At 36.4% G+C, this 24,782-nt stretch overlaps 1 long non-coding RNA gene across 3 annotated transcripts in view; it reads right to left on the bottom strand.

Annotated features, from left to right (window-relative positions):
• The window catches only part of LOC110841515 (uncharacterized), a 290,669-nt gene extending 266,664 nt beyond the window's left edge, over nt 1-24,005 (bottom strand). For all 3 annotated transcript variants that reach the window (XR_015534556.1, XR_015534555.1, XR_015534557.1), the window contains exon 1: nt 23,824-24,005. This is a non-coding gene — a long non-coding RNA (uncharacterized LOC110841515). The remainder of the gene's footprint in view (nt 1-23,823) is intronic.
• Between the last annotated feature and the right edge of the window lie 777 nt (nt 24,006-24,782).

Genomic DNA, 24,782 nt, shown 5'->3' with positions numbered 1-24,782 from the left:
TAAAATTGTACTTCGCACAGGTGCCACGTTCCTGTTATACAAAACATTACGTTAACAAAAGCTGAAGAAATATTACCAGAAACAATTTCGGGACCTTATAGTAGACGGAACCAGTGTAAATAAAACTTCAAAAGTTCGCGTAGACGACAGAAAATTAAAATGTGCAACGGTGGGGTTGCTTTTGTGTTATGATGCTGATACTACCTTTTATAAGCTTACGTTTGTTATTTTTAACGTTATAAGGTAAATAATATACTTAAAATGACATCATCAGAAGGATTTATTAAAAACAGATTAAGAACCGATAAAGGTGTCTAATTTCTCACATATTTATTTCTCACTGTTGTTCGATGCTCCCACTCACAGACTAATTGCACATTCTGACTAGGCCCTACATGATGTAACACACAAGCATTTCTCAGTGTATTTGCGCCGGTTATCCATCCTGTTCTCTTGTCAAGTTGGCGGATATGCTCTGCCGTCGAGGGACAGTTTGGAATAACGAGAGGGAGTGGAGCGTATTGTATTGTCTGTTTCCTTACGCGTCCTGGCATGCGAACGACAATTCGCTTTCATTCTAAACCGACAGTTGCGTCTAAACCTATTTGATCTTCCCCCAGTGGCGGTTTCTTTACTCCTATGACACCTACTTCTCCGACAAGTTTAAAACTTTGTTCAGGGAGCATGTCTGCTGGAGGAAGCAACTTCTAAAAACGACCTGGTAACCAAAGTATATCTTTAGGCCCAATAAGAAATACTCCCTTTTCTCCGTTTCCTTCTGTCATGTCTGACGTTTGCTATGAAATTAAATAAGGTATAATGCATAAACAGATCTACGCCTGCCACAATTTCGTCACTAGGCAACCATACGCCATTTAACAAACCCGCAGATATATTTAATATTTATGAAACCTTATCACCATGGGGCACCAAAGAGACAACAGAAATACGTGTTATGTTACATCCTTTCATTCTTGTACTTGAACTTAATAAAAAGTGATTACTTACTTTTTTATGTTTATTGTCATGTGTCACATCAAGTCCCAACGGAGATAATTCTGGTGAATATAAATATACGTTCTTAAGAATTTAATATTAAATTGCAATGTAATTATTTCAGTAGTTTACTTAAAGAAAATGGCGGATAAAAACGAGTACTTAATTAAGCTACATGCATATAATAATCCGTTTGTGCACATTAAAAGTATACTATTATCATATGCCCATGTTTATGGGCAGCATATATTTACGATGCAAGTGTTTTATTGTGATTTAGTGTGGCATACTTCAGTTTTGGAACTAAGTGGACCTTCTGATAGAAAAGCGTGGAGACTGTCGAATAAGTAATTCAAATTAAGGAAATGAAGCAGAAGTAAAAATGAAAGTAAAGCTGGAGAATTGTTTTAAAACGCTGGGGAAGAGTTTATCTCTAAATAGTATCAAACGGAATTGAAAGAAACATTGATTTCGAATGGAATCTTTTAAAAGTTCAAGGACCTATTTAAAATGTCCCTCGGGAAACTTGCTGTATTGACTGAGACTTTATGATATTCCCCAGTCTCTAGTGGAATACTACCTTAACTAGACTCGGATTACACGAGCCATCCAAGTGGACGAGGGCCAGCTGAAATTTCTTTATATCGTCCGTGTTATAAGAGCAGCAAACAGCACGTGCAAAAATGCTGAAAAATTTATGTTCTGTCATATGTCACTTTTCACATTTCTTGTCTTTAAATAAACCACGTGAGTAAATATGCAAATTTCATACGTACATTTATGCTTACTCAGCAGAACCCGCTTCTAACCTATTGCAGAGCCCTCAGATAAGAAGTAACTTCAGCCAACGGTTCCACATAAATAGCGAAATCTTTCATGGTTTCTGAAGAAGAAGACGAAGAAGGATGATAAGAAGAAGAAGAAGAAGAGAGTCAGCTACCATATACCTAATCATATTTCTTATCCAGAGAATCGATATCAAAATAAAATTCTATTATATCGATCAAAATTAAAGCATGTCCTCTGCGGCCTCACACAGAAGATCGGTCTGGTTGACTAATTCCAAAGCTGTGGAGTTACCACCCACTGTGCGTGGGAGGACGAAAAGGGCAAATACGAATCTTAAAGTAAATGAGAAGAGAAACACGACACAAAACGACGTCGAGAATGACAAGAATGAGACGATACAGCAGTAAGAAACATTCCTTTGTCTTTCTTCCCGACTACACAAAAAATGTTTCCTTATTTGTTTTCTACGAGCTGTCATTCAATCTAGCGTCTCCTCTTTTGTCCAGCATTTTCGTTTTCCGTCTTTCATTCCTTCCCACTCCTTGTGTGACTTTTATTAAAGTGCCGTCTTCTTCTTTCACTACTTGTTCTCATCCCCATCAGCTGTTTACTCCTGACACCCATAAAGTTTTACAATTTGACCAGAGAGAAGCACAATGTCTGAATCTTTTGCCTGCCTGAGGATCTTCAACGTCAAATGTTAATAAAACACAGGATGTCAAAGAAATACAATTTGTTTGTAGCCGACATTTTAAAATGTTGTGAGAGACCTGAACCATTACGCATACCAGCGATTCCAAACATTTATTTACGTATGTGTCGTTAAAACACACCATATAAGAGAAGTTACTTCGTCTTTCATTTTTCCAAACACGTAGTAAAAATAAAGTGTAAAAATCTATTAAAACAACTCTAGTGGCGAGAATAAATAGTAAAAAGTATATGATGTGAAGCTTTCACGGCGGCTTTCATTAATAAAGTCTTCTCGGGCTATCACACGGCTGATAGCCCGAGAAGACTATTGGTAAAAAATACTTTAAAACTGTTTCTAATGAACGCAAATTATATACTGCGGAAAAGAAATTCAAATTAAACATTATACAGTAGAAGAAAGTTAGCTTGACTGTGTAGTCTAATAGTTAAAATGTATATTACTTCCCTAAAACATATAATACCTAACATAATTAAACCCATCTGTGAAAAATTATTTTCAGAATACTTGATTAGCTTTTGGAAGAAGCGAACAATACAAAACTTAATAAATAAGAGCCAATGCATGTCACGTTTATGCTTTAATATTCATAACCATGAAAACGTCGTCAAATGATTCTTGGCCGTATGGTTTGCATTACTGACCATAAAATCGTACCTATTCAACTAAAAATTGTCAAGACGCTTCGAGAGTGTAATTTTTGATGATTTTTATTGCAACGTGCGGAAGTATATTAAGTCTTTTAAGAATAAGTGAATAAACTTATCATTAAAGACGAATAGGTAAGAAAATACTTCAGAAAAACACGGAACACTTCAGATAAAATAATTCTTGGGTTTGAGACCCAATGGAGAAAGGATCTATCGGCAGGAAACTAAACACAATTAAAGAACGACTTCAGGAAGAAAATTATTTGTTTCGGCAAGGAGATTACAATAAAAAAGGGAAAATTATGTTAATGTGTCATAGGTTTGAGTCCTGGTGAAGTGGTATCCGTAGCTTGGTAAGCAAGCAAGACAAGAACGACGCTAAACATCTGTAAGCACGTTAGCATTTGTCGAATTTTTCCGCGGTAATAATATGGGCACTCTGCTAGTAATTACTATAAGAAGCGACGGAAAATGAAAATTCGTAGGGTTCAGGAACAGTGCAGTTTATATTTACAGACTGCATTTAATAATTGTTATTTAAATCATAAAAATATAATGTATCTACTGTACTGGAAATTTTGCCTGCAGGTAACGCCGTGTTAAATGGGAATCAGACACATACGAACATAATAATCGTTATTAAAAATTAATAGACCATATACCTGATAGTTTTAATATTCATATTTCGAAAAATATTAAACACAGGCCTTTATAATTTATGTTGATTGAGTAAGGCACAATGGTTTTGCATGCTTTCAACCATTATTGTTCCCTTAATAACTTATAAGTATGACAACATAATATGTAGTCGCAATAAATACTCGAATCGATATATTACACTCTTTAACATTATTTTTCTATATATAACTAACTAACTAGATGGCTTACAAACCCGAAGGTTCATTACCGACTTAACCAAAGCCCCCCACCGGACCCTGTCCTGGGCCAACAAAATCCAGTTTCCTTCGACTCCTATCTCCCATAGATCCCGCCTGACAATATCCTCCCATCTACGTCTAGGTCTCCCCAGCGGTTTCTTCCCCTCAGGCTTCCCGACCAATAACCGGTGCACACCTCTTGTCCCATCCATGCGTTTTTTTTCTACATATAGTTCAACCATGTCGGAGAACGGACTACACCATTCCTAAAGCTCACTACCACTAAAATAAATGTCTTCGTTAAATAAATTAGGAATATGTTACTAACATGGAGAATGTTAACAACATAAAATTAATCATAAATAATTTAATTTAAAATAATTTTAAATAAAATGTGTTGTAACGTAGACGTTTATCATAAAGAACAAAATTTACAATGAGAGTAGATACTTATAATTTAATATTTGATAAACTGGACATGAAACAATGCCAGAAACTAGAAACGTAATGCCCGTTGCTTATACGACACTTTTACTCTGAGCTCTTCAAATGCGATTACTTACAATGACTTGTCTCTGAACATGTTTCAGTTCTGATCATTCGTGTCACTGCACGAGAGAACGCGAGCAGTAAGCCTGCATGCAGTGTGTATATTTGCCCCGAGAAAGGCTGTAGTTTGGAAGCAAGTGAGAAATCGCTTTATTTTTTATTTATAACTTAACGGGAAAAAAGGCATAAAAATGTTGAAGTTGTGTCATAGAAATAGCAGCAAATAATGTAGCCAGCGCCACCCACATTTGTGCCTCCAGGGAGCAGTTATGGCCAGCCCCACTATTATGTACCCGGGTTTTTATGTATTTTGAGACACAATATTCAGCATAAAATTCATGGTTTACACTGGGTTTTAAAGAATTTGTACATTGCTTCATGATTAGTCTCCTTATAATTTATAAGCACCGGTATAGTATTACTTGGAGGGAGGAAATTTAATAAAATATCATTGACGTAAATATTTTATCATTAATATCTTATAATTTCAGATAAATAATTTACATATAATTACACATTTACGGAAATCGGTAAATTTCTATACGAAACTAATGTTTGTATTTTAATTCGACAACGAACGGTGAAACAGATGAATCTCGCTACTAAGTTTTGAAATGAACGGTAAAATTCATACAAAACTTTAAATATGACATTAACATTATATGCACTACTACTGACACAGTATTCAGAAAGAACCAAACTGGAGCTCAGAAATGACATAGTATTGATTCATTTGTTATTTGGTTCTTTTAACTGAGATTAAGCAACGGGCGTTATATCGAAGGACGTAGATGAACACTGAGTTCATGAAGAATTCGAAAGGAGGCGATCATGGTGTATCAGGTTCATGTACCACAGCATGGAGAGACTAAGAACATTACAACAATCCTTAATGAGGATTCGAGTTGGATACTTCCCGAATAAATGTCTGGAGCGTTACCATTTCACAAGTCTGCTAAGTTCTTACACTTTATCTTCCAACGTGATAATTAATGCAATTAAGAAGAACTATTAAACAACTAGAAGGTCAAAGTACTTACATTAATTTCTTATTTATAACTGTATGTGGACTTATTTACCATAGGCTTTATTTAGTATATAAGTCTCGCTTACTTTTCGTAAATGTTTTTATGTTATTTGCCAGATGTCGTTCTGCGCCATGATTTAGCGGCATCTCATCCGTCATGCAAGGCAGGCAGGTAGCCTAATCGTTGCTACAGTAACGATCTCTCTTCATAATAGCTTGAGTGGCTTCCATTTCCTAACTTCGACACTCTTGAGTTACTTTTAATATTCATAGTTCCTTATTAAATACTAGACAGCTTAGTAAGTACAGTGGCTGATTACGCGACTTGCGGCCGAGTCTCGGTTTGCGATAGGGACAAAAGATTCTTCCGTTTTTCTTCCAGACCAGCACTAAGCACACCCATACTCCTATTCAATGAGCGCAGGGGCCCTGTTCTTGGGGGCAAAGAGGCCAAGGGGTAATCCTGACAACTCAACTGAAACTAATGCGAAAGTCAAGAAAGAGTGGAGCTTGAACTCCACTGCCCCATACTGCTTCAAGGATTGTAGCACGGGCAACTTTTGATAGTTTCTTATTTTAAGAAGTGTAATTTTAGCATTATTCTCTCTGCAGCTTGGATGTACTCTGTTCTTTGTTTGTGCTCTTAATGCAGGCTTTTTTTTAGCGGATTTCTCTTAAATCAAATTGCAGAGAAATAATCAAATTTCTCATAAACTATAATAGAATATCTAATATAACTCTAACATCAATTCATAATTAATCCGCCTTCTCAAAACATTCAATCGTAAATGATAAATAAAAATATGTATCACTTAAATGCTTACACGTTTTATTGATTATTTAAGGGAACAGGTACTAAATACTTTCAGACTTTTATGCAGTGCTACAAGCAGTAAGTAGTCTGTTTAGCTTTGCAAAATAACATGTAAAAGAAAAGATGGTGTAAGGGTGTAAACTGGATTAATCTGGCTCATGGTATATTCCTTTAGCGGTGTGAACACGTAATAAAACTTCCGATTACATTCAGGAAACTAAAGGAAGTAATTTATTTAACATATGAGCAAGTATCAGCTACTCAAGAAGTAATTGAAATAAATATCATCATAGAGCACTTCGATAGAAATGCGTATAACCACATCTACGTAATCGGATATTTATCGTGCAACAACACAAAATAGTGGGATGTATGTCATGCCAGAAGGGTGTAATGTTGATGCTGCCGTACGCAGTGATACAGACGGCCACATCTGGACATGTGGATAGTTACAACGCAACCAAGAGTACGTGAATTCTCAACTAATAATGTCAAAACATATAACCATAAGAATTAAGTTTTCTACAAATGCCATTTTGTTGATATGCCCTTTTTGACATAATGCCCTCGATATCAAGGTCAAGGAATTATGACATAGCAGAAACTCATTTGGAAAACTCCGAACTTGATTATAAAATACATCTTTCTATTCTGATTAAAAAATACAGGTTTCTTTGTTCTTTCTCCGAATAACCTACCGTAAAAACTACAGTTTCCCATTCGCTAACTGTCCCACACCAGCGATGAGACTTGTGGATGGAATCCTATGTGAAACTTTCTTACTCCCTGGAATATCTCCTTCTAGCGAACCAAGAAATAACTAAGCTACAACGACGTGACTTCAGACTATGCATCCTTGGTGCAAATTAAACTTCTTTTCCATATTTTCCTTTCTTAGGACGAGGGGAACTTATCTATCCCTTTATTTTACAAAGATATTCTTTCCATTATAACCACTGACGGTTTGGCCACTAGGAACTACGCACTCTCCTAGAGCGGCTAGTGGGGGGGGCATAAATTAAAAAAGAAACACAATTTAAAACAAAATAGAATAAGCGTCTAAATATAGAAAGGGAAAACTGATATGGCAAGAATAAACGTGTGCTTGTCTTCGCGGTTTTGAAATATGCCTCGTATCGCGTACAAATGGTCGATGTGTGTATAGTAAAGTCGACAATGTAACCAGTCCGGATATTTCCTGACAGATTGCTTCGTGAATGTGTACATTTAGGTTCCATCGTCAGTCACATGGCAAATCTTGGACATATCGGTTTTTCTATTCGCTATTGTTGGGTTATTTTCATGTTTTATTTAGATGTTGCACCCACAAACATTAATTATTAACTGCATTGTCACTTAAAAGGAAGTTGTCAAAGAAACTTAGATGTGAGCGACGTACCAATCCACCTTGTAAATAGAATATGAAATTTAAGAAAAGATTGACCTAAAGGCAGCCATTTCTACGTTTCCTAAATTAAATCACTGAAAATAAAAATGTACATTTAGTACATTATTCTCCTTTATCATGTGAACTAAATTTTAAAATATAAATCCAGAATCTTTATTCGTACTAATGCACATTTCGAAAGTTATCTCAGGAAGGGGTTGCATGGATGAAGGTTCGCATATTCGCCAAATGTCCTGAGTGTAATGTATAAACCCCCTTCATTGATTTTAAACAGGACAGATATCTTTAAAAGCACCAGCAGTAAGGCTGTAGGTTGGTTGCTCGGGAGAAACATAATAAAAAACCCCGAAAAATTCCAAATGCGAATGGGAACTAATGTTATCATGTCACTTTCCAGTTATGACGTCGTGGTTGGCCGTTTTACTTTCACGTTCCAACCCCTTAGTCACCCCTCCACCAAACCTTATTTCCAGCAATTCGCTATCATGGTACGATGACCCTTATACAACGTAACGGCCGGCCAGGACTACCAAATTTATAGATCTGTTTTTGTAATGTGAGCCGCCTCCGTACCACTATTGCCGGTAATTTATTTTTCTCTTGTGTTACCCCGAAACACGAAATCCGGGGTACTACGACTAAACAAAATGTACCCTTACTTTTAACTACACGTTTATGGCTACGACTTATAACGAGGATTAACTCCTCTGTTTCACCTCAGCTAAGGACAGGGAGGCTCCGACCCTGCCCCGCAGCTCACGAAATAATATTAAGTCAGCAAAGCGTTTATGGTCAATCAAAACCTACTATCACTGTATCAGTAAAAGAATACAGTCTAAACCAATAAATTCTTTGTCAAAGAGATTAAAATTCTAAATACAATATTATTAATCGTTTAGTGTAAACCATCGATTTATATTGTCAGTTTGAAAGTCAGTGTCGTAAGCAAGAAATCTGTGGTTTCATATAAAAACCGCCATCACTTTTCTTCTGCTGAGGTCCTCCAGCGTAATTCTAAGATTATAAACGTCACCCTGCCCATCTAAATGGCTGAGCGTCTCCTTACAATCGTGATACTTAACACAGCTAACCAAAACGCATCCTTTATGACACGTACATTTCCATCCTCAAAGAGCACAGTAGTCTGTAATTCAACAAATTTCAGAACCATTTAATGAACTTCACTTCATAATTCACTTCCGTACTATAAAATTTATTACCTTGGGTTTCCTGGCTGGATTCTCCCTTTGTGGTTCCCTAACACGCCTTGTAAAATAATAGCCTGTCGTTTTTATTTTTAACGACGCTCACTCAGATGAAAAGTGTTACACTGTGGTCTGTAAGGACTGCGAATAATAAATTGGATGCGTAAATAAGCTATTGTGACCCACACATACATACAAGCGTGCATTAGTTAGCTACATATACATGCATATATGCACGCACAAACATGTATTACATTACATACATAATCCTCATGCATCAGTACATACATACGAACAACTAAAATCTATTGGTACGCTTGGAAATAACGAAACATCAGTTGCCAGTATAACGCCATTTGCAGAATGTCTAGAAACTCCCTAGTACTTATTTTAATTTCTTACTCCTATTTCTTAAAACAAAAGTGCACTCTACGAGCACACATAGTCCCTTAACCCGTCTCTGAAGAATCACGTTCATTGTTTGTTGGAGGCTACGAGCATTTCCCAGAAGTGTTGCTGAAAACACAGTCATTATTTTGGGCCTCCTGCTTTCAGAGCAACTATAACAATTACTAACGCTGGCAATTCGAGTTATCTCGGGGCAAACCTTGCACAGCTACACACATGGTCTGCTATAAAACCATGGCTTGATTCATATTATTACAGACTTGTGTGCGTCTGAGGCCATCTGTGCAGTGTTAGGAGCTTGACAGCAACACTGCGAACAGTGGTACTGAAACCTCCGTGAAGCTGTGACGTAACCAAACAACATGGACATGGAAATTGCAACACATCCACTACATTTAAACGATATGGTTCCCGGGTGACTTCTAGGGAGATATGAAGTGGAAGAAATGGCAGGAGAAGCAGTTTTTCTCAGACTTCTTCGGTTGTCCCTTGTTAATCATCATTCAACACTGCTCCATGACGTCTGCGATAGCCTTGACCAAAGAGCACATTATCGTAACCCTGGTACTCAGAAGGAGCTTCATCTCCGACCAGGCACTTGGCTTTTCTGAAGGACGAAGTGTATTAAGCAAATGCACTGTTATATTAATTATATTAATTAATGTTATATTATTATGAGAACATTAAGTACAGAAAGTGTTCAATATTTTTTTCTCCTAATTTCTAATATTTGCTGTTTCATTCAAAAACCAAACTTTAAGATATAAAACTATAATTGTATTTGGTTGTTTTGTATGGGTATGGATGGGTTTCATAAAAAGGAACGAAAACATATTAATATATGTAAAAACAAAACCGATACTCTTCAAAAAAATTTAAATACAAAACGCATCTCGATTCAATGTGACGTAAGGTTGTAAACAGACTTCCTAAACATTAATTGTTTATAAACCACACGGATTAAAAACTGTGCATGACCATTAGATACGTTTTAACGACTGCATGGGTCCTTGGCTATATAGTAACAGTCAAATATAACTTTGTAATAAATTAGGTATTTAACCAATATCCTTTACCTAATAATGACCATCTTCGACGGTTAATTCGCTCTAATATTATCCAACCAAACCTTTCAATAAAAATATTTTTAATTCATGTTTTTGTTAAAACTGTATTAAATTTAACAATATTTACACTAAACCTAACAAGTAATATTGTAAAGGTGTTTGACGATTCTTGTATATTTATCAAAATATTGAAGTTCTTCATCATATTCTTCAAGGCGCGTTTAGAATGTCTCATTTAATCCATAACTAAGCTCAAATTAGTACATGTTGAAAAAAAACATTAGAAAGATAAACTGGCTTAATGGCAGTACTGAAACAAGAGACAACAAAAGAACAAATATTTTGTTATTTCAACAAAAGCTTTCCTTCTGCCACTACAGGGACATCATTCTACGCACAAATTTAGAAACAAACATTAATATCAAATATACAGATCAATATAAGGTCATACTGAAAAGGGAAAGTTATGGTGTACAAGAGTAGATTCACCCCGTACAATTCCGAACATAAGGTGACCAAAAATCAACCCCAATTACCCTGTCAACTCTAAGTAGAACGAACATTGATTTATTTAATTTCAGTGTCTCATCAGCATTTTTCTATATTTTTTAACCTTTATTTTAACTTGTTTTGTGACTACTCACGACAACATACGTACCCCTAGCTACAAATACCAATAGATTGCCTGTATTTCCTAGGTAATCTGCGAGTTGAGTCCTTTTGAGGCAGGGGGCTGTGTGAGACGACACCGATATTCAGCCGCATAGGATCTGCATATGACCTAGAGCGTCAATGAACTGCACTACCGCGGATCACCTACGGGGGTACATTTCTGTCGCTTTGATCGCAACAAACAACTTGCGGAACAGAGCTGCTCTCTACATCCTCAAGTAGTCCCCAAGAATAGCGACTGATTTGTATCAATTTGCGTCATTAAAAATAAATACATTTTATAGATAAATTCGTATGTGCGAAAGTTTTAAGTCGAAATTTCCTAACTCAGGGACATCTCATATACGGGAACACACCGTTTTGTTTCTTTGACAATACTTTTGTTACAGATACAATGGTATCCTTTTGCATAAACATCTTCTTTGTGCCCCATCTCTCGACTTACAAATTAACTTTGATTAACCACTTGGCTTTTGAATCAGTGTGTGAATAATAACGAATTAGGTTCAACTGAATTAGGCCTGTTAACTAATTTCCAGCGCCAAAGTTTTAAGAACTGAATAATCTTTTAGCTTGTTAAGAAATTCCTAACCCTTGGTCAATCATAAGGGTTCACTGCTGTGATCCAAAGACCCACCTCTGGACCCTACCCTAAGGCAGAAGTATCCAATCCACGCCTTCATAAAATGATTCGTATGAATACTATCTTCTCTTCTGCATTCAGATTTCCCAAGTGGTCCTGGGATTTCAGATTTTCAAACTAAATGCCGTTCTCTTCTACTGGATCACTGGTGAGAAGTATAAATTATTAAGTTCATTATTATGTAATGTTCTCCATGGTATTTGTTACAATAATTATTATCATTCTCATAATTGTCATTATTTTGTAATTTTATAATTTAAGTTGACGTTCTGAACAAATTTCTAGAAGTTATCAATATTTCAGTATATAGTGAGGCCCTCAGTGCATAACAGATTACTATTTACAAAAACGGATAACTAAATAATTCATCGCAATGAATTTTGTATTTATAGACTGTATTCACATACTCGTCGTGTACAAACAGTTTACACATACACGATACTTTCTATCTGATATTTAACAATTTGCTGAGTTTCCCAACTCTCTACTGATGTGGAACTGACAGGTACATGACTACTATATAAAATATTTCACCTCAACGTTACATTTCGGAAACTACAACTGTTATTGCAGCCGTGGTCATGGAAACTGCACCTTAGTTATACATGAATGATCTTACCGCAAATGAAAATATTTATATTTTGCTTTTGATGTAACTTCAAATTAGAATGTATGAGACAAATGTTAATGTAGCGGAAACCACAACCACAATTTCGTCGTACCGTGAAATAATTAGCCTGCTCCATTTACAACTGAACCAAACAGGCAAACTGCAAAACAATGCCTTTGTTAACCTTGCGGCCTCAATATTATATTTGCTTTTTCTTTTATTTTATGCCCCACAATATCACTGTCAAGTTCCCAGAACCTTCCTTCATGCTGACAATAATCGCTCACTAACGGCGCTGAAAACAGCTGCACAGTCTATGCAGCGTGAGATCATCAGTGGTGAGTGGTGAAAAATGTGGATTGAAGGTACGGAAGATGGTCTAAAAGTATTGTCTCGATATGCACAGGCATAGATTTTATTAAACCACGTATATCTCTCAAGAAGACACGAGTCCGATATATCGTCCAATTAGTTTGCTCTTACCGTTAATTCGATCATTAAAATGTGTACCGAATTTAACACAGAATTCTTTCTTGTACTTAATCACCCATCTCTCACATGAAGGTGCACGGGGAGAGGAAAGTTAAAGCTGTACTCTGAAGAGCTTCACGCTTTGCCACTTTGTCCCTGGAGTTGCTGGATAAAAGTCTGGCAATGTCCCAGAGCGTATGACATTGTCGTCAGAACGAGAAATTCATAACCCTGCCATAAACAGAATCTTCCATGTAGCCAGTCAAATTTCCTGACTCAGCTGTTCGATCAGGAAATTAAAATAAACAGACGTACGACAAATTATAATAACAATTTTCAGTCCACATGCACGATGAACACACAAGAATTAAAATTAGCCCTGGAACAAAATTATGATAATTTTTCATTTCATTCGTGTTAATTATAAATATTGGGAACTGAAATATATGAGCGCCTATATTTGCTGAATTTGTAATGGTTATTATTATTAGCAGCAACAAAGTGTTCTGTAAAGCTTTTATGAGTAAATTTCCATTTACATATTTGGACCATCCAGTTATATAAAGCTCTGTCATAAATAGTTTGCAAGTAGTGAGTGACTGTAATGACAACAGAGATCTACCACGTCGAATTTCGGTCTATAATCATTCCGACGTCCCATAATCTAGAGAAAGGGATTACGTAAGAATATTAGCCCGTATACACAACAAAGTGGCTTTATTTAGTTAACTGATAATTTTAACACGGTAAAATAACAAAATTTATAAAATAACGAGCAAAATGTTTTGGAATAAAAACAATTGTCAGGCTAATTTGCAATACACAAGTTAAAACGGGGAGCTGTTTTTGAATATACTACTGTCGTCAACAAATTAAAATGTTTTATTAGCCAGAAAATTACTGATAATTAGAGGTAAAAGATGAAATAAGTACAAAATGCTTATACTAACATTAAAACTACACCTCACATTGTCTGAATCCAACCGACATTTTATCCCATCTTAATCTTTTCCCTCTATCTCTTTCCATCGTTCAAATATATTTACATATCAATATTATAACGCCTTACGATTTCAGTACATTAACAACACTAGACTCCCCGCAGCTCAGATGTCACACAATTCTTCGTCATGCACTATTCTAAGTTATCCACTTTTATCAGCATTTATGGACCCACATACTTTCCTAAGCACCGTCTTTTGATTATATTTTCCTTCACTATACTAGATCCTGTAATACAAAAACGATACCAAGCGACCGGACATATTACTGCTTACACATTTCCATCTTTACTGCCTCGGAAGATAAAATAATTTCTTTATAGTAATTTACTATCCTCTGATAAAATTCGTTTACATTTTTTCTTGTTAACAGTTTAAATTCTGAAACCGTACGTGAAATATTTTTACCCTATCAATTTAAAATCTATATTCACTTAACGTACATCCCAAAAGACATCAATCTTAAAGCTTCAGACGTTGTAGGCCTATTATTTCCAATGAACGAAATCTTAGTGCTTTTAGGCTCAAGAAGTGAGAAATAGCATGTAAACAGTGAGCGATAATTGCATGAACAGTAGAAACAAGATAACAAAAAAAATATTGAATATAACTTCTTTTTCTCAATTGTTTATTCTTTCTCTAATTCTCCCCGTCTAATTCTTCAATGTTGTTTTTTTTTTATTTCACAACCCTGAGTGACATTTTCTGTGTTTTATTAATTTATATACCCTTTTCGGTGATCGGTTCGGTTTGAAGTCTACACATTTCTGGTAATCATCACACTGAATCTGAATTAACCCAGACGTCCGGTTGGGCCATAGCCGAATGCGCATGGCTGGCTAAGATAATAGACCGGAAGGCCCTTTCAATGTAACTTGGGCTAACTTTCCTGCTATGATGTTTACAGATGTTTATCTGCTTCCTTCAGTCAGGCCCAGCTTAAATATCATTGGATGTTCATTATATGTACGAACTTCTTATAATGTAAAGTAGGCGTGGAAACAACATGGCTGCTCCACGTAAGTCTGACACGAAGACAGAAGCTGCGAAGTATATAGGTGGTGTAAATGGAGTGTTTGTTCCGATATCCAGCCTCGTATATTTTGTCTATTCTCATCACTACTATCAAGTCCTCTAATAACGTCTCATCAGTTTTAATTTCTGTTGGTGCGGAAGGAACAATAAGCCTCAACGGATAAGGTACAACTCCAGAATTAAGCAAGTATCCAGAGTTGGAAGTACTAAACGAAAATCAAATTCAGGAAACTGTTTAATTCTGGTACGCTATGGGTAAACACAATTTTTCGCCAATAATTTTGTTTTCAGAAAGCCTGTCGTGGCAAACCTAACCATAAACTTGTCCACCTCGGAAACAATCGATTATGATATGATTCCCATGTTCTTCCTGAACTTAGCAAACTCCCACAAAACTACACGGCGTCAGAGTTCACTAAATTCAACTCTGAAGATGAAGGCGATACGTTCCTCCGAAATGTTGTTGACCACATATACGGTTACATGGCGTCGTGAGCAAAATAAACTAAACTTCAAAACGTACAGAAAATCTACTTCGACTGACATTTTAATCACCAACAGCTCATGTCACGCATGTAAAAATAAATAAGCAAGTAATTATTTATTGAACAGATTACACACATACACCTTATTAAGACAGGTAAAAGTAACTGAATTAAAAGTTGTCAAAACCATTTCGAAGCAACCTACACAACGCACACATAGCAATACGTAAAAATGGAAAAACACCGATGACAAAAAATAAAACACGCAAAACGCAGGGAAATGTAAAAATGGTCACATTTACATATTCAGGATTAGAAATACTCACAATATTTTTCAGAGACGAAAATATAAAAATATCATGAAAAAACAAGAAACACGACATAACGTATATTGAAACGAAACCCACGTGAAACAACACCAGATAAATATAACAACAGCGAAATATGCCTAACTCAAATGTTTAGATTGTCCCTACGGAATAAAGAATGGACGAAATTTAAGACCTATCCAGGCAATAAACAATAAACCTAATTCTACATACTCACGCCATATATTAAACACAGGACACAGGCAATATAACTACTACTACTACTACTATTGACATCTTAAAACACCTATAACAGGGAAGTACAGTAAAACCTCTCTAAGTAGGACACTTGTGGTTCCATGAAAATGTGAAATTCTACAGTATTACAATATTATATATTTATACCGATAATGCAACAGTTCACTTCAATCGAAACGTGTAAGAATTTCATGGTCCGATGATGATCATATATCTGCATTCAAAATATGCAGACAATCGATAACACCAACGATCTGGTTAAAAGGTAAAACGGCGTAGTGATGCGACATGAACTGTGAATTTATTTTGTACACATGGCAGTGATAAATGTCAATGAAATTGCGGGTTATTAAAAGGCTAGAAATCTGACCACATTAGCGACTATCGGATTCTCATAAACACATCAGTCCCATAAAGTAAAGTAAGTAAAGTTAGTCCCACTATACGCCATGTAGGCGTTTGGGGGGGAGTGGAGGTGTAGCTCCTCTCTTCCTTGACCTCGGCACTAGATGGGGGTGAGTGGTCAGCATCACGCCCCGGCCGGCTTTACCCCCGGGAAAGAACCTCGGTACCCATTGTAGAGGAGGCTGGGTGGGCCCCAGAGCCGGTCTGGACGCAGAGGCTAGAGGAAAAATCCCCTGCCCCCGTCGGGGAACGAACCCCGGTCGTCCAGCCCGTAGCTAGTCACTATACTGACTGAGCTATCCCGACTCATCACATCAGCCCTATAAATTTAATTAGGTATCACATGTAAAAAGCCGTACAAAAATAGTCACAGACATTTATCTAAAAATAATGAACAGAAAGGCACAGATACCAAACCTTACATTTACAGTAGTTAATAAATGAGACATTTTATCGGTTTAAGGCAAGCCGCATGACTAAGGTGATCATTACAAGATCAAATATTGATCTCGCTCTGCACTCCGCCTAATCTTATTATTAAATGCCACACGCTCAACCAACAGAGGTTGGAAACTCACCTGTGAATCAAGTCATTAGCGCAAAGGATCCTCATAACTTCAATGTAACACTGAATTATATCCTAGTCAAAAGACATAGAAAGCGCCATTGCAGAAATTTAAGTCTGATTGAAAAGCGTTTAAATCACGTGTTTCTGAATTTGTTGCTAGGAATTATAATAGCATTACCGTTAAATCCCGCTTTTCCAAAAAAAATGCTGAGAATTCCACCAGAACCGAATCATTTAAACCTACCTTCTTGAAGCTGACTTTAACTTTGTCCTGACATCTGTCATCTGGTATATAAATAGAACGTTTCCCAAGAGACACAACCAACAAAAATTTTCTTTCCACATTTTAGCCACACGACTTATCCATTTGATGTAGGTAAGAATATAAATAACAAGGATATGACAGAAATTCTACTACAAAATAAAATAATTTTATGTACAATTAAATAGGGTCCATAAAAAGTAAATTAATATGCCCGAAAATTAATAAAATAAAATAATTAATATTTTACCAACATGACAAAGTTGCCAGAACAAATAAGATGGTTTAAATGCGCTTTTGCAGAGGGTGGAGCGATGCATAATAACAAATCACAAACGTAATGAAAATATTAGGGAACAACTCTAAATAACATGTACCAATACTTTTTCAAACAATTATTAAATCAAATGGCTGGAACATTTGAAATGTATAGGCTATGCATACCTGAAAATCGAATCCGGAAACCGTTCTGTCAGTATAAACCAGAGGTTCCCAAAGTGTGGGGCGCCCCCCCCTGGGGGGGGTGTTGTTTGTATGAAAAACCTTTTTCACTTGGTTAATCTACAATCCAAGGTTTTCTAAGTACAGAAGTCCAGAGGTCCCCAAAGTGTGGGGCGCGCCCCCCTGGGGGCGGGTGTTGTTTGTATGAAAAACCTTTTTCATTTGGTTAATCTACAATCCAGGTTTTCTAAGTACAGAAGTCCAGAAGCAGTAAGTGATAAATACAAATGGATCACGGATCCATTCCATGCTGATTCGCCTCGAAATTTCGACCTTTCTCTTGCAGAAGAAGAAAACTATATTGACGTTACATCTGATACTTCTTTAAAAGTTCAGTTTCCTACATAGAATTTTGGGTGGGCACTGGAGGAGTTCCCTTACCTCAGCAGGAAAGATCTGAACATCTACCTTCCTTTCGCAACATCCTACCTGTGCGAGACTGCCATCAAAACATAGTATCGTTCTACGATGAACCTCGAAAACTACCTCAGAGCGGCCATTTCAAAACTCCAACCTCGATATGATAAGTTATGTTCACAGAAGCAACCACATCCATCCCACTAACCCAGGTATGAAGCGTATATTTTATTACAGTTTTTTAAATAAAATTCATTGAATAATATATACTAAATTATAAAAAAAAAATATACTCATAGCTAAATTTTATGTCAAATCTGCTTGCTTGCACTTGTTCTGGAAGGGGGCGTGAAATTTATGAAATGTTTTAAGGGGGGTGCAAGATATAAAAGTTTGGAAACCTGCGGTATAAACGAAACAGCAGAATGCCTTTCATTGTGACTAACAAGCATTTCCACATCACGCAAACAACCTCTTCCTCTTGAAGAAACAAAGGTTTTGTAACCTGTGAGCTGATTGACTGACTGCCTGCCTTTCACTGAGCAACCACTGAACTGTCAGCGATAGTGAACACGACGGAAGATGGTCTCACAAAGCTACTAGAACAGTTATTGAAGTTGAAGTTGTTAAACGTCGCCATTTTGAGGCACTTCTAAAGGTATACCCCGACTAAGCAGGTTTTGATATGCCTGTAAACAGCTTCAGCCCATTAACACAGAGTAGTTACTTTTCGATTAATCGATTAATTGTAACATCGATTAATTGTAAGATTTGAGGTTTTCACAGCAGCGAGTATGAAGATTTCTGTCTTCTGGGTTGTTGCGCTGTGTAGTCTGACATTCATCGCCCTGATGACGGAGGCAGTATGGCCTCCGAAACGTTGGTTAACATCTACCAGACTACACAGCGCAACAACCCAGAAGACAGAAATCTTCATATACATCGCCCTGATGACGGAGGCAGTATGACCTCTGAAACGTTGGTTAACTTCGACCAGACTACACAGCGCAACAACCCAGAAGACAGAAATCTTCATACTCATCGCCCTGATGACGGAGGCAGTATGACCTCTGAAACGTTAGTTAACATCGACCAGACTACACAGCGCAACAACCCAGAAGACAGGAATCTTCATCGCCCTGATGACGGAGGCAGTATGACCTCCGAAACGTTGGTTAACATCCACCAGACTACAGCGCAACAACCCAGAAGACAGAAATCTTCATCGATTAATGCATTTTGACCACATGATGTATTTGTGGGTTCCACATGATTTTCAGAACAAACAGCGATTATTTCCGTTAACAGCATTAACAAGTTGGTTTCTGTAATGAAGACGCCTAACTTATTCTACTTTCTTTCATTGCCCTTTAGATATTAGACGAGCTGAAGAGTGGAAATTATGAAGATCCTTATTACGCAATTTCTCCAACACCCGTTACATTCTGTCGCTGTCGATTATCTCCCAAATTATTTAACTCTGGTAATGCATTTATTTCAGTTAACTTATTCTGACTGTAGAATGTCCAGATTAACTTGGAATATTCAATAACAAGAGTCAATTCCTCAAAATTCTCTTACTTTTTTCTCGGTTGGTAGTAATGTATAGAAAGTCCAATTTACATTCTGTTAAGTTCATTCCAAACCAATGAATAACGAAATAACATCTTTGCCAAGTCTTATGGCCGTAATCAATTTTCTGTGCACTGAAGAAAGTTAATCTTCCGATAATCGATTATCGAGACTGAATTCAAATTTAAGGCGTTTATCTCTAAACGTTCATACTTGTCTTCTTAAACCTGTGTCATTAGTCATCTCTTGCAGCCGCATCTGCAATCTCCATTGTAGGTATTATCTCTGCTACTAACCTTCACAAAGTCCATCAAGTCGGCGTGTTCATAAGACGAGTAGGCAGCGATTAAATTCTTATCTCTTAATGACCTACTAGGGTCACCTTGAGTGAGAGTGGTACACGATATTTTGTTCCTTACAGCAGGACATGTCTAGTCCAGTAAAACTGGGAACGGTATAGCCTACAGCAATACAATTATATTTTCATCTTATTAGCTTATATACAATAACTGCATTTTAATCAGCGTCGTTAAACCTTTCATCATCGGTAAGAAGGACTTACGTCAACGTAATTTCTGTTGACTCAAGGTCTTCTATACAAAGTACCAAAGAAAGAAAACATTCTTTCTCTGCCCTTTTTGAGATATAGTTTTTGGATTATTCCCTTTACCCATCAAATATATTGCCGCATGTACCATCCTGACACGTGTTTGCAGCCTTAGGGAGTTCCTTTCTCTGACATTAATCTAGATTCTTTTGTAAGTCTTTGTTTTAAATGTCGATAACAGAAATTTGCTTTGAAGTTTCCTATAGCTATGCCAGTTACTTTGAAGTTACCCAAAATGCATGTCTGACGACACATTAATTGAGCTTCGTACTTGAAGTAACCTCAAAGCAACATTTGCGATACACAGGGACCTTCCAAGAACTGCTTAGCAGAAATCTAATGCTCATGTGATGGAATATACGAAATCAGCGGGCTGTACCACGCCACAGGCAGCTGCTGCCGGTTTTTAACCTTGGGGGCACAGATTCGCGTTCAGGTCAGTACATCCGAGATTTATGATTGTCAAAGTAATGGCACTGGGACATATTTCTCCGAGTCCGCATATAGCCTGTCAATATCATTCCACCGTTACCCCATATTCGCCCATGCATCGTTTCGTTGATGGACAACAGGTCCTTCAGCGGCCGAAATTCTACAGACAGTCTTACCCCATTAGAAACGAAAGAGGTCAATCTACAATGAGCGGCTAGAAGAGATTTATTTTTCGTGAGTTTCGCAGTTCTCCCAGCACAACTACAATCTAATTCGCCGGTGTTTCGTCTGTCCCTCTCAAACTCAGTAGCAGGTCACACAACGAAATTTATTTTTCGTCATATCATAACAATGAAAGCGACAAATGAGAGAGCAATGAATTCAATTATACAGAAAGGATGAATAAAAGCAAGAAAGTAAAATAAAGGAACATGGGATGGAGTAAATATGGAAGGTGAAAACAGAATAAGTTTAAGAAAAATAATGAAAGATAGACCACAACAGCATACAAACGGATAATAAAGAAAGCAAGGGCATTGCAAGGACAAGGCCTGCTGTAACACCGTTTAAGATAAGTTCATTCTGTTTCTTACGTAAAGTGGTTGATAAAAAGAACCAAATTATGTCACAATAAAAATTACCCTATAAAATACTATGTTATAGGTCTAGCATAACAAAGTTTGCAGAAATCGGTTGCGTTGTTATTTGTAGACAGACAGACGGACAGACCTGTAACTTTTCATTTTTCCTTACGAAACGCAGATTGTAATTTGTCACAATTTCGAATCCAGCTCATACATATCAAACAAAGCAGAAATAATATCTAAGTCTACATTTGTCTATGCTGGTTGTTTTAGTATTTCGTGTTGGCCCACAAGCTACATTTATCTATTCAGAATTGCTTTACGAGTAACAATTGACAACACTGTTGACGGTACGTAACTCGTTATCGAATAACTTAACTGAAATTAAGGGCGTAAACTCTTTTAATGAATTGGTTTTAAGATCGTTGGGCAAAATTCAAATTTAATATTCTTATCGCGGTAAATCGTGGCTATGAAATTTATGTAGGCTGTCAGAAGTTATATTAATGTAAGGGTCATTCTATGTGAGATCAAACAGTGTTCTCATCCACGTCATGATCGATTATTATTTTACAGGCAGATATCCATGAAATAAAAGTGTATTTTCTAATGCTTCAGTTTGCTATCGTGACTAAACCACAAGATATTATTAAAAGAAATCTGTCAGTTTTTAGGATGTAGCAGCTAATTCTTACAAATATGTAAATATCTTCATTAATTAAAAATTGATAAACACAAAATTTGGTATAGGATTTGAGACTTTCGCGGCGAGTACAATCAATAAAATCTTTTCGGGCAATCAGCCGCGTTAGCTGGTTACTGTAGTAAACCGACGTTTCGGGAACAAACTCCATCCCCATCTTCAGGGTTCTGATGTAACCGGATCCTCGGAAGTCGCCTGTCAGATCAGAACCATAAAGATGGGGACAGAGTTTGTCCCCGAAACGTCGGTTTACTACGGTAACCAACTAACGCGGCTGACTGCCCGAGAAGATTTTATTGACAAAATTTGGTGTACAGCAGTACTTTTCTCAGGGAATGCTTATGCATGTATCTCAATAATTTGGTTATTAAGAGCTTTATACCAGGTTTTCTTAACTTAAAAAACCAATGTGGGAATATATTTAAGAAGATTAAAAATTTACTGAACACAAACGTCTACATTAAAAGTTAAATAGGGTGGACTTTCACTGAAGTGATGTAAAATGTTTAAACGTTTAGGCAGGAACATTTCCTAGTAACAGATGTTAGTAAATTAAACATTTTGATGAAATTACTTTAAATTAACAACCAATATACATACGGTTATAGTATAATCTTATTCTTTAAATGAACTGAGTATAGTTCTTATTAATTACTTGTATAACAGCATGCTGAAGTCTATGAACTTTCCAGCACACGACTGGCTTTTCTGTACTGCAACAACAGTTAAATCCGTGACACTCATTCTGGTATCCGCAACTTTTTTATCTGACGGCAAGAAAATTATCTTAATGCCTAAAGTATTAATTGGCACAGACTTATGTTCAAGGGACAGTTTAAGGATACCGTAGCCCGTCAGTCTTAAACTTGATTTATTTCTGTGTTACGTAGAACAATACAATTGGTGCGATATATTATTTATATAAATTTTATGGTGTTAAAATGTGATTTGTCTCAGTTGCGTGCTACAAGTCACTTTACTGTTCCACCAATCTGATTTGAAGGACTTTTGCCATGAGAACCCGCAAAGAAATTATACTTAAAAATATTATTTTGATAACAAAGGTTCTTTAAGCTTTTACAGTTCTTCTAATGAGAACTTGTACCACCACTAAAACACTATCCTTCCTCAAGTGTGGTAAAACATCAGAAACGAATGGCATGTAATGTTAATTTCTTGGCAATGGAGCTAAAGGCCACATTAATTATTTTTCTCAAAAATATTAAACAATTTTTATACTTCATAAATGTTCCAGCTTGCTAAATAAAATTTTACAAAGCTTACCTAATTTTTTAAATAAGGCTGGTACAAAAGTAATAATTCAGAAGACTATTGCACTAATAGATACCTTGATACAAACTACAGATGAACACCAAATTTTGTATTTCTGACATTTTAAACAATGTTGATATTTAAATATTTAGAAGAAAAGTCCTGCTACATCCAGAAAACTTTATCAATTATTCATCAATTACATTAATTTCTATGGATGTAGTCACAATATGAAATTTAAACTCTGGGCAAACCTTTACATCATGGATTTTACTTGTAAAATAAGAATCACAGGAATTGATGATGGTATGTTTGCTAAATTTTGTTCAGTTTGATATGGCACAACCCATGTATCTGAATATCGACTATATATTTACATTTACTCTTATTTATATATTTTATTATTTATTATAAAATGGATTTCTTCTAACGAATTTCACTTTAATGAACTACTTTAAAATGAGTAATTCTGCAAAAGGTATAGCAGACACACGATTGAATAGACGTATTTTTATTTTAAATAGTAACATTCATGTAGCTACTAGTTTATTCAGTAACAATAACATCTACTTACTTTTCTGCACTGCTGATGTTGTGTTTCAATGGATTCATCAGAGATCGCCAAATCATAACTGCGATGAACGTATTTCTAACCTTTTAGAAGTGCTTGAAACACAAAGAAGCTGAACCAAACTGCCCAAGTTACAACACCGTCACGCACTTCCTCACAGTCAGATGTTTACTCGTATAGTTCATCTTTCTGCTACGTAATTCCCGTGTCGCTAAAGCCACACTTCCGTTTCTCTTCTTCGAGATCTGATTGGCTCAGTCATCCCGCGAATTCAAAATATGTAGTGACAGGCAGTCTTTTCTTCTACCTAAAATGTGAACATTAAAATAAACGAAATAATAATTCTACCTGTTGTTTGTATTAGTATGAAACTTGGTTTCTCAGTTTAAAGGAATTACACCGATTCAGTGGCCGAGAACAGGGCCCTTAGGAGAATATTAGGAACTAAAAGGGATGAACAGACAGCAGGCTGGAGAAAACTGAATAAGAGGAACACCATTGTTTGTAATCTACACCAAATATCATTATGATGATAAAATAAAGGAGAATGGGAGGTCACGTACATGCAGCATAAATGGGATAAATGATAAATGCGTACATAATTTTGTTTTCAAAACAGGGATGGAGAAGACAACTTGGAAAACCTGGAAGTAGATGGGAGAATAATATTAAAATGTAAAAAGAGAGGTTATAAATGTGGCTAGAGACTAGTGAATGCTGTATTGATCCTTCGGGTTTCATATAAGGCGGGGAGTTTCTTGACCAGCTGAGTGTACGATTTGCTTATCAGGAAGACCTGGATTTCAAACAGTCGGCTTCATTGCGCAGGAAAAGATTAGTCGTAAACTGAGACACTCTGCAACTGGTGTTGATGTTATGAAGTATGTTGCGTAACAATTCAGGCACTTTCGGTATGCTATTGCGTCTAGATATTGAACGCTGTCTTACGAAAAGCCTAAAAC

The sequence above is a fragment of the Zootermopsis nevadensis genome, unplaced genomic scaffold (assembly GCF_977971745.1).
Source record: "Zootermopsis nevadensis isolate Lab colony 2312 unplaced genomic scaffold, Znev_1.0 Znev_ptg000010l, whole genome shotgun sequence".
In the NCBI taxonomy this organism is placed as follows: Eukaryota; Metazoa; Arthropoda; class Insecta; order Blattodea; family Termopsidae; genus Zootermopsis; species Zootermopsis nevadensis.
This window is presented reverse-complemented; position numbering and strand designations above follow the sequence as displayed.